The sequence below is a fragment of the Aotus nancymaae genome, unplaced genomic scaffold (genome assembly GCF_030222135.1).
Source record: "Aotus nancymaae isolate 86718 unplaced genomic scaffold, 86718_ANA_hifiasm-v0.15.2.pri h1tg000019l, whole genome shotgun sequence".
NCBI lineage: Eukaryota > Metazoa > Chordata > Mammalia > Primates > Aotidae > Aotus > Aotus nancymaae.
This window is the reverse complement of record NW_026988431.1, coordinates 9,132,442-9,144,458: the sequence shown is the minus strand read 5'-3', so window position 1 is coordinate 9,144,458 and position 12,017 is coordinate 9,132,442. Positions and strand designations below refer to the sequence as shown.

The following is a 12,017-nucleotide window of genomic DNA, read 5'->3' as shown; positions in this document are numbered from 1 at the left end:
CATTTTGTTTGGTTATTTCAATATATGTGTTTATGACTTTTTCAATATCTTAAATCTATAGTTTTGACATCCTCCTCACTTTCTAAAGACATCTCTAGGCTCTTTATTGCACCTGAAAAGTGAAGATGCCTGGGTTTGAAACTCTACTTTTGAACCACTGCTTCCATTCATCTCTCCTATTGCTACTCTTACAGAACCTGTTCTTCTCTCTCATTAAAAAACTTCCCTGTTCCAGCCCTAGTTGTAGAAGGTGGCTGTAGTCATGGTGATGTTTCAGCAGATGAGAACGAATGTGGGCAAGTTGCTCAACAATATCTACAGGTATAATTCTGAGAACCTGGCCACCCTAGAGAGCTATGTGGACACACAGGCCAAGGAGAATGCCTATGGTTTAGAAGCCAACTTGGCTGTCCTGAAGCTGTACTAGTTTAGGCCGGCCTTCTTTCAGACCACAGTCACTGCCCAGATCCTTCTGAAGGCCCTTACCAACCTAAGCCACCCCTACTTCAGCCTGTGCAAGTACATGGTCATCCAAGCACATCAAGAAAAGCAGCTGATCTGACAGATTTTGTACCTGGGGGATCTACTGGAGACTTGACACTTCCAGGCCTTCTGGCACACCCTGGATGAAAACATGACCCTTATAGAAGGTATAAATAGCTTTGAAGGATGTTAGAAAATTTGTCTGCCATGTCATAGGTATCACTCAACCAGCAAATTTACTGCTGGCTTCTAGCTGAGATGCTCTGGGATTTGACAGCTGGTCAGCTGAAGGTATGGATGAGAAAATATGACTGAAGCCCCAATGAATGAGTCAGGGCAGATCTTCATCTGTAGTCAGGAAGAAAGCAGGAAGCCCAAGAACATTGTGGAGAAGATCGACTTTGAAAGTGTATCCAGCATCATGGCCTCCTCCCAGTAACTGCAGGCATTTAATAAAGATTTGTTGACTCAGGGAAAATAAACAAACCAAAAAACTCTTCCCTTTCTTATTTCCCAATCCTCTGGTATCTACCAGAGCCTTGCTACTTTTTTTGTAAATCATTATAATTAATATTCTTGATAGCATCACAGAAATAATTTCTCCTTTGACTTTCTAGCTTGTGAGATTTGATGATTCCCAACTTTTGGTGAACACCAAAATCTGTTTCTTCAGTTGTCACTTCTGGAGACTGAATTTTCCTGGAGGAAGTCACATAATAATTTCAGTTGGCTAAGTATTTTAGAAGGAAGCCATATGACCTTTCTGATTGACTCCTTCTGTACATAGAGCCTCAGTGTTCTCATAGAGTCACAATTCACTTAACACTTTGTTCGCTTTCCTCTTAGAGCATGGGCTATTGACATTTTCCAATTTCAATTCCTAATTTCTACCTGGGTCCCCTCTGTACTTTTCTAGAATAAAGCAATTTGTCAACCTGCCTCTTGCCTTTCTTAAAATCTCTTGACCCCTCATCCCATTCTTTCCCTTCTATAAATGCCCCTTTTCCCTTCCAAAATGAGTTCCCACATAGGTGCCTTTAATCCCTTCTGCATGTTTGCAATCCTGCCTCATCATTTACCTTTCTTTTAGGGTCAATTTCTTGAACTCATTTATTTGATAAAGAAAATATTCCTTTCTGTAAGCCAGTAGGTTTCAATTGGAGGTGACTTTACTTCTTAGACAGTATTTGGCAATGTCTACAGATACTTTTGGTTGTCACAGCTGGTATGGGGGAGGTGCTACTTGTCCTCTGTTAGGTAGAGGCCAGGGATGGTATTCCACATCTTCATAGGGAAGATCCTCCTAACAAAAAATTACCCAGCTCAAATGTCATAGTTCCATGGTCGAAGAACCCTGCTCTAAACCTGAATCAAGCCCAATTTTGCTTCTCCAAGCAATTTAAATAATATGTTTTTATGACTGTGTTTATTTCTTTGAGTTCTTCATTTATTTCCCACTTTTACACTAGCAAACTTCTAGAGTAGAAGTCACCATTTCCAGCTTAATTTCATTATTTTCCACTCATATCACTGAAAAACACATGATAATGATAAAAATTGCTGCCCAACAGAAATCATTAAGATCCTTAATAGACTCAACTTTTTCTCCTGGGCAGCTTACAATGATCTACGGAGTGAAGAAAGCAGATGGGAACACATCCCAACTTGTGAATGAATTGTTAGCAACAGGAGCCTATGACCTTGAACTTAGATACTTATTTATTTATTTTGAGATAGTCTTGCTTTGTTGCCCAGGTTGGAGTGCAGTGGTGCAATCTTGGCTCACTGCAACCTCTGCCTCCCAGGTTCAAGTGATTCTCCTGCCTTAGGCTCCTGAGTAACTGATATTGCCCAGCTTATTTATTTATTTATTTATTTATTTGCATTTTTAGTAGAGATGAGATTTTGCCACGTGGGCCAGGCTGGTTTCGAACTCCTGACCTCGGGCAATACACTCCCTTCAGCCTCCTGAAGTGCTGGGATAACAGGCATGAGCCACTGTACTCAGCCTAGATACTTACTTAAACATTTGTTAAGGTGGCTAAAAAATTATCCTTGCTGATTTTTTTGTGCTGAGAAAGCCTCAACAGGGGCTTCTTGAAACCAATATTCTTGAAGACACATTTAAAATCCAATTGTGGAAAATAATTTTCTAAAACACGTGAGTGTTTTTCAGGAATAATAGAATTGATTAAAAAATAGTCAGGCTGCTTGTACAGATAAGGCCACATTTGAAAGGCTATGTTGTGTGTGTGGTTCGTCTCACTGAGGGCACCATGTTTCTTGAAAATGTCAACAAATGCTGCACTCTTCACAAAGACACCTTGCTCCAAACATTTCCTTCCTAGTTTTCAGTGTTTAATAGGATATTTGAATACATTTAAAAAAACCCAAATTTTTAGTAACATGGGAAATAACCCTAAATTATTTCTCACCCCTGTTACTCACATAGACAGTTGGAGGAGTTGCTCAGAATACTCTGCACTCAGAAATGAATTCTTATTTCCCTTCTTATGAGAAAAATGATGAAGCATGACTGGGCAAAATCCCAGACAGAGGCCTTTGTCTTGATGATAAAGAGTAGCTTGCAAAGTTAGACTTTTCTTTTCACAGATTTTAGTTTTTGATTTTCAGCTCTATCTAGAAACTATTCTCCTACAAATCAAACTCTGCAGTGAAAATGAAACTTTTGATGAAAAGAGGTACTCTGAGGTTTGATGCATTAGTTCTTACAAAAATTAATCATCAACTTACTTGTTTTCACTAAAAAAGGGCTTTGAGAGTATTCCCTTAAGGAAATAAGGAGACTTACCAGAGACTCAGAGACCTTTTCTGTCCACTTTATGACCCAAGTGTTATGGGCTCTTACTGAGAAGAGACTGTAAAATTTTTATTAAAAGTAACCTGAACATAAACAATCAAATTCTATTACATTCCATTGTTTAAAAACAGGCAGTCAATATAACAGCATCTTATTTATTCACCAATGATATAGGTAGGAAAAACTTTGAGGATGAGGGGCCCAACTAAGTTGGTGGAAGAATCTTGAGAGTAGATGTGTGAGCTTGGACTTATATCAAGATAGGAGTCAAACCTTAATTCTAAAAGTGACATATACCATTAGTATTGGTAGATTTGTATAATTTTCCCACATATAGAAATGATTTAATTCACAATCTCATCTTCTAGAAAATTGGCACATAACTCTTTGTACTCTTTTCAAGGAATTTGTTCAGAAAGTGAGAACATGTATTATGAATGCCTTCAAGTCATTTACCATAGCTATCCAAAGAAGGAATGATAAAATTTATAGATGACAATTTCAGTTCTCTCTAAATTATTCATTTTTAAAAATTCAAAATCAAGATAAAGAGGAAAATAGCTAAAGAAATCCAACAGAATTCTTGTTTGACAGTAATTGGAAACCAGTGATTGGAAGCAGTTGGTGCAATATGTTCTACAAAGGGCTTTTTTAATTTTATTTTTTTGGTTGCTTTCAGAGCTCTTCACCCTTTCAATGCTGCTTAAAGAAATGCAAGTGCCAAAAATGGTGCTGAAGAACTTTCCTAGCTGAACGGAAAAGTTTTGAAAAGGGAGCTGCATTTTTAATAGACTAAATTATATCTTATTCAAATTTTAGGAAAGAATCCTCTCATTATGAGTTCTTTTTTTTTTTTTCTTTTTTTCCTGACAATAAGAAATGACTCTAGAAGAAAATACAATCTATGAGCATGATTCAAGGATTTTCTTGCCACCCCTGCCTGGTTCTCTGTAGGGCTAAAGTTATAGACACATGACAAAAGTACTCTTCCCTACCCTCATAATGAGCAGCCAAGCTCTTACTCTTACTGCTCTTTGTTTCTGGGGACTAGAGGCAAAGAGTACAACTTACAGGCTAGCACAACTTTCTTCCATCCTGAGCACCTCCCTACTTCACATCCTGCTATGTTTTGGCAGATATAGTTTCAATATGATTGTAAAGATGCTAGGCATCCCCTTGGAATCCCAGAAAAGCAGAATTATGCGAGAGAATGTCACTCATTTTGGTTATTGCCCCAGATCTGTGGGGGTAAATGGAAGAAGAATGAAGTCTCCTACTCTATTTTTTCCATTCTTTTAAATAAGGGATCCTATCTTACTTAAGGGTAAAGTGTCATTTGGCCATCTGGATTTTCTTCAACTAGTTCCATTAGCCTTATAGTTAGAAACACATTACAAATGCTGGCCTAAGATAAGTTGTATTAATTTTCAGCATTGTCATAAGATCTCTGGAACTTCAAAGATATTTGAGTTGGAAAGCAAAGAGGCTAACTCTAACTCAACACGCTTTTAAATGAAAAAACCCAACGTTACCAGTTTTCACATTAAATAAATTTATGTCTTTTGGCTACACACACACAAATCCACCAAATATTGAGTGCTGAAATTGGAATTTTCATGAGCATTTAAATGAGATCCATATTTTCAATCATGACTATTTTTCCCTTTTTCATGGGTGTGTCATCAATACTGTGAAAACCCTAAAGGAGAAATGAATGGAGAAGCATGCCAGAATCGCATGTGATGTTGAAATGGGTCTGAATGCTTTTCAAGATTTCACTATTCCTTTTTCTCATATTTATCCCAAGAGTATAAAAGTTCAGTGAAATGCCCTGGGGATAAACTGTTTTATGTTTTTGATCTATGGCAGTTTTTTGTAATTTTGTATAATGTGGTAATCTAATACAAATTAATATTTCCATAGTTTTCGAGTGTTGATAATAAACAATACAAAAATGTTCTAACTTTTATATTCTGAAGTTTGAGACAGAGTTTTAAACCAAAAAAAGTTACCTTCTTAGTGGCCATTGATTATGTTTATAAATTCTTATAGTCAGGTCTTACCTTGTTGTAATCACTAAAAATATATGTTTTAAGAACATAGACTCAGGAGCTAGGCACTGTTACTTAACCATGAGTAAATATTTAAGATTGCTAAGCCTTAGCTTTCTAATATGATTAGATGTAAAATGTAAATTGTATTATCTACCTTATCGGTTTCAAGTGACATTTACAATACTTATATAGCATCATGTTTATAATAAATGAATATTTCTTAAAAGTTGATTATTGTTAAGTGTTATTGTCCTTAGGAATTATACCAAAGACTAATGAAGTTTTCTTCTGATTGTATGTCTTCTAGAATATATATTTTAAAAATCAAATTATACTGCATGCTAATAAGCTACTTACATACTAAATCCCATAAGTGAAAAAAACTAAACCTGACTCATTTTGTTGGGGATGGTCTTGAAGGAGACTTAAAAAGTCATAAAATAGTGCCTGCACTTGGAATCTTAGATAATGATGACCAAATTACATTGTGAGTGTTACTTGTCTTATATTAAGAATAGACGCACATATAGCTTTTGGAAATATGGAATCAATAGCTATGGAAAGATATTTTTTCATCCTAAGACAATTGGGACTATACAATACAGGTTATTAAAAAAATGAAGTTGGGATTGTGTCTTTCGAGGAATTTTAAACATCTAGCGTCCACTGGGTGTGGTGGCTCATACCTGTAGTCTCAGTGATTCTTGAGGCTGAGACTGAGGCAGGAGGAAGGGTTGAGCCCAGGAGTTTTAGGCTGCAGTGAGCTATGATCAAACCACTGCATGCCAGCTGGGTGATAGACTGATACTCTGTCTCAAAAAAGAAAGTTTAAAAACCCCAATTAAAAAATGGGCAAAATACCTGAATAGATATTTCTCCAAGGAAGACACAAAAATGGACAATGGGTATATGAAATATGTTATATTACTCAATATCATTAATCATCAGGGAAATGCAAATCAAAACGACTATGAGGTATCACCTCACACCTGTTAGGACGTCTACTATCAAAAAGTCAAAATATGATAAATGTTGGCAAGAGTGCAGAGAAAAAGGAACCCTAGTACACTGCTGGTGGGAATGTAGATTGGTACAGCCACTAAAGAAAACAGTATAGAGGTTTCTAAAGATATTAAAAACAGAACTACCACATGACCCAGCAATCCTGGGCTACTCTTTTTACTCAGTAAAATCCAAACTTCATACAGGGGCTTATGAGGCCCTATGTGATCTACATCCTCTTCTTTCTCCCTGTCCCCGTACATTCATTTATTCAGCAAATATTTGTTTAGTGTTTACTGTATATTAGATAGTGTCTCTTCTGCTGAAGATGCAGCAGTAAAAGCAGAAAAAAAAAATACCTGCCCTTATGGAATACCACTAGCTTACTCTTCTCCATCTTCATGGAAAATTCTAAGCACACTCCCATTGTCAGGCCTTTGTACCTGCTGTTCTCTCTGTTTGGGAAACATCTTCCCCTGATATCTACATGGCTTGCTCTCTCACTTCATTTAATTCTTTATGCTCAAATATCACCTTCCCAAAGTCTATTTCTTGATTTTCCCATATAAAATAGTAGCCATCCCCACACCACAATTCCTTCCTTCTGTTCTCTTCCTAATATTTGTCACCATATGACAAACTATATATTTAATTGCTTGCTTGTTTCTTACCTGGCTTTTTCCACTAAAACAGAGGTACTATGAGGGCAGGCCTGAGAATGTTATTCAGTGTGAATCATAGTAGGCTTTCAATAGGTGCTTGCTGAATGAGTTTTTAGATCCAATATAAATTCTGTTAAAAAAAAAAAAACCCAGATGACTCCTCACTGATTATAAGTCCCCTACATATATGTATTTTGTATTTATCTAGACTGTTCAGCTGTGTACACTAGATAGTATCTGGGGACTTGGCTCCTTCTTTCAAGGTTGAATACTTTCTAATCTAGTTTAAACTGTAGTAGCATAATGAGAGAGGCAGTAGAAACCCTACTCTGTGGTTCCACAGAACAATTAAAAGCCTCCTTTCAACTTCACTAGGAGAAAAATTACATGGAAGAAGGACCTTGAGTCATCATCTTTAGATTATACAATTTTCATATTCATGCATTACTCTCACTCCTAATTTATTCTGTTAGGCAATGAAGCAGCAAATGTTGGTTTACTTTAATTAAAAAGCTACTCAAATTAAACCAACATCGTTTAAAGTTACATTAAATGAGCTATTATACTTCATGTAGTAATTACAACTATGCAAATATAATAGAGAACAGGACAGAATTAAAAGAAATTGTCACTGATGATACCCAAATTGATCAATTTAGGCACGAAACACCATTTATTTGTTATCCATAAATTTAGATAATGCCTTGATATGCTATGATGCTTATGCAGACAGATAAATTTCATTTTTTCCACTTTTCACTTTCAAGTTACGTAGGACTTTGAGCTATTAAAACAATGCTAGCTCAAAAAAGAAAAAGAATATATAATAATTGATGCTGAGTCTTTTTGGTATATTTAAAACAACATAAAATAAACTGCAGTTGGCCTTTGAACAACATGAGTTTTAACTGCATGATCCACTTTTATCCAGCTTTCTTCCACCTCTGCTCCCCCTGAGACAGGAAGACCAATCCTACTCTTCCTCCTCCTCCTCAGCCTACTCAACAATGACAACCTTAATGATGATTCACTTCCGCTTAATGAAAAATATATTTTCTCTTCCTTATGATTTTCTTAACATTTTTCCCCAGCTTACTTTATTGTAAGAATACAGTGTATAATACATATAACATGCAAAATATGTGTTAATTGACAGTTTATGTTATCAGTAAGACTTCTGGTCAATGGTAGGCTATTAGTAGATAAGTTTTTGGGAAGTCAAAAGTTAAACACAGATGTTCAGCTGTATGGAGGATCATCGCTCCTAAATCCTCATGTTATTCAGGTTCGATTGTATATCATTAACCATGACGGAAATAGTAGTAAGATTAATGATTTAATAAAGGGCTTACCAAACTAAGGCTGTGATATTAATCTCTCTTGCTGCCCATTTGTGTTCAGCCAGAGAGCCAAGTATGGTATTACATTTCTGAATGGTCAAAAAAAGTCAAATAATGAAATATTTCTTTCTTTTTTTTTTTTTTGAGACAGAGTCTCGCTTTGTTGCCCAGGCTGGAGTGCAGTGGCACAATCTCAACTCATCGCAACCTCTGCCTCCCAGGCTCAAGCGATTCTCCTGCCTCAGCCTTCCAAGTAGCTGGGATTACAGGCATGCACCACCATGCCTGGCTAATTTTTGTATTTTCAGTAGAGACAGGGTTTCACCATGTTAGCCAGGCTGGTCTTGAACTCCTGAGCCCAAGTGATCCACCCACTTTGGCCTCCCAAACTGCTGGGATTACGGGTGTGAGCCACTGCACCCAGCGAAATAATATTTCTTGACATGTGAAAGTTATGTAAAATTCAAATTCAGTGTCTGTGAGTTGTTTTATTAGAGCACAGCTACAACTGTTTGTTTGCACATTGTCTATGGCTGCTTTCATTCCAAAGCAGAGTTGAATAGTTGAGAGAGATCATATGGACTACGAAGTGTAAAAAATAAACAATCCAGACCATTTCAGAAAACAAGTTTTCTGACTTAATATATTAATTCCAAGAAGTTTGTGTAGACTATGTGCATCAGAATTAACTGAAGGAGAAAACTTAAGTGCAAATTCTTCATCTTTCTCTCAGACACTCTTATTCAATGGCTCCAGAGCAGTTTCAGGGCTTAGCCTCTGGGATTGTCAGAATCTGCAGGGAAGTTCAGGGCATCAGTAGGTTTGGGAATCACGGACTCACTGTGTATAGAGTGCTTCAATTTGCCCTTCTAGTATGCCAGTACTTCCTGGTTCGTCATTTCTTATTCATTTTGCATATAAATGTAAATGATATTTGAAGCAAGCTGACTCTCATTAATAATGACAATACATTTTTCTCAGAATCTATTTTGTTTATATCCTTAGAATATTTTTAGTTACACCTTTAGGTTAATATGTTTATTTAAATAGGCTAATATAATTTAAAGAGACAAAATCCATAAGGTGATGTCACAGATTAAACTATTTGCCATCTAGAACAGATTTAGTACCAATATTCATAAGCAAAACTATCACTAGTATCCCATTAATTTAAATTCGACATGAAAATGGTGCCCAATTATGAATTATGCCATAATTATGCCATAATTCATAAAAGGAAAAGGAGATTGGGATCACTTACTGACTAAGACATGGAAAGCTGTCCACGTGCCATTACATAGACTCTGCTGGATATTAATCCACATATTCTGCAGCTATCACTCTATGTGGAGTCTAGGTAAGGATTTTGACCTAAGTTCTCTAAGACAAGATTAGAGATGCTTCTAGATACTTGTGAAACTCTTACTAAATCTCTCTTTCAATTTCACTCTCTCTTTTAACATTGCTGTTATTTATCAAACAAAAATTTTTAGTTTATAATGTAATTGTTATTTTCTTCAGGGGTTAATTATTTAAAAGCTTAATTGTAAAATAAAAATTTTTATGGCCTATGGAAGCAGTAAATGTTAAATAACAAAATATAATTTGTATAACTTTTTAAATAAAGGGGGAAAAATGAATAGTATGAGTATAATGTAGAATAATGAAATCAAGCTAATTAACACATTCATCACCTCATGTTTCTCACTTTTTGTGGTGAGAACATTTGAAATGTATTGTTAGTGATTTTTTGAAATGTATAATACATTATTATTTACTATATTCACCATACTGTGCAATATATCTCAAAGTAAAAAAAAAAAAAAAAAAGTATTTTTTCTATCAAACTGGGGCTTTGTACACTTTGACCATCATCTCCCCACGACCTCAAAACCCCAGCCTCTGGTAGCCACTGTTCTACTCTCTGCTTCTTTGAGTTCAATTGTTTTAAATTTCACATATGAGTGAGAACATGCATCATTTGTCTTTCTCTGTGTGGCTTATGCATAATGTTCTCCTATTCCATCTGTTTTTTTTTTTTTTTTTTTTTTTTTTTTTTTTGAGATAGAGTCTTACTTTGTTGCCCAGGCTGGAGTGCAATGGCATGATGTTGGCTCACTGCAACCTCTGCCTTCTGGGTTCAAGCTATTCTCATGCCTCAGCCTTCTGAGTAGCTGGGACTACAGGCATGTGCCACCATACCCAGCTAGTTTTTGTATTTTTGGTAGAGATGGGTTCTCACCATGATAGCCAGTCTGGTCTCAAACTCCTGACCTCAAGTGATCTGCCCGCCTCAGCCTCCCAAAGTGTTGGGATTACAGGCATGAACTGCTGTGCCTGACCTCCATCCATGTTGTTTCAAATGGAAACATTTCTTTCTTTTTAAAGGCTAGTATTCCTTTGTGCATATATACCACATTTTCTTTACCCATTCATATGCTGAAGGGCATTTAGGTTGATTCAATAACTTGGCTCTTGTGAATAATGCTGCAGTGAACATGGAAGTGCAGATATCTCTTTGGCATACTGATTTCAAATTTTTGGGTAAATATCCAGAAGTGGAATTGCTGGATTATATGGTAATTTTATTTTAGTTTTTTGAGCAACCTCCACATTGTTTTCCTAGTGGCTATGTTAATTTATATTCCCTTCAACAGCACACAAGCATTCCCTGTTCTCCAAATTCTCTCCAATACTTGTCATCTTTTGTCTTTTTGATAGTAGCCATTTTGACAAATGTCAGGTGATATCTCCATTTGGTTTTAATTTGTATTTTCCTAATGATTAGTTGTGTTGGGCATTTTTTCATATATGTGTTGGTCATTTGCATTTCTTTTTTGCAGAAATGTCTATTCAGGTCCCTTGTAATTGGTGTATTTAAATCCTTTATGTTTCAGGTAATTATTAATTTGTTACTGAATAAATCTGCCGTAAATACTATGGTTCCCATTCCCATGTTCTCTTCTCTTGCCTTCCTGTTGTTTACTTGAACACTTCTAGAGGTCCATTTGGTTTATTTTTACACTGTTTTTGAGTGTATCTGTTTGTATAGTTTTCAGAGTCATTGCCTGAGTATTACACTATGCACATGTGACTTATCACAGTCTATTGGTTTCAGCATTTTACCACTTTAGTGTAATACGGAAACCTAACTTCCTTTTAGCTTCCTTTACCTTCCTCACTTCTAAATATTGTATTGAATGTAAGATGGTTTATAGATTTGTTTCAATCATCAAATGTAATTCATAAAAATCATGAGAAAAATGATAGTCTATTTTGTGTACCTATATTTCTGTTCTTTATGTTTTTTCCTTTCTTTCTGACACTCCACATTTCTTTCTTTCTTTTTTTAACATATATTTTTTATTGTACTTTAGATTCTGGGGTACATGTGCAGATCACGTAGAATTGTTGCATAGGTACATACATGGCAATGTGGTTTGCTGTCCATCTCCCTGTCACCTATATCTGGCATTTCCCCCCATGTTATCCCTCCCCAACTTCCCTACCCCCCATTTTCCCTCCTCTAGTCCTCTCAACAGACCCCAGTTTGTGATGCTCTCCTCCCTGTGTCCATGTGTTCTCATTGTTCAACACCCACCTATGAGTGAGAGCATGCGGTGTTTGATTTTCTGTTCTTGTGTCAGTTTGCTGA

At 36.1% G+C, this 12,017-nt stretch overlaps 1 pseudogene; it reads left to right on the top strand.

Annotated features, from left to right (window-relative positions):
- The first annotated feature begins 262 nt into the window (after positions 1–262).
- On the top strand, positions 263–922 carry LOC105705582 (eukaryotic translation initiation factor 3 subunit K-like; annotated as a pseudogene).
- Positions 923–12,017: the final 11,095 nt, after the last annotated feature.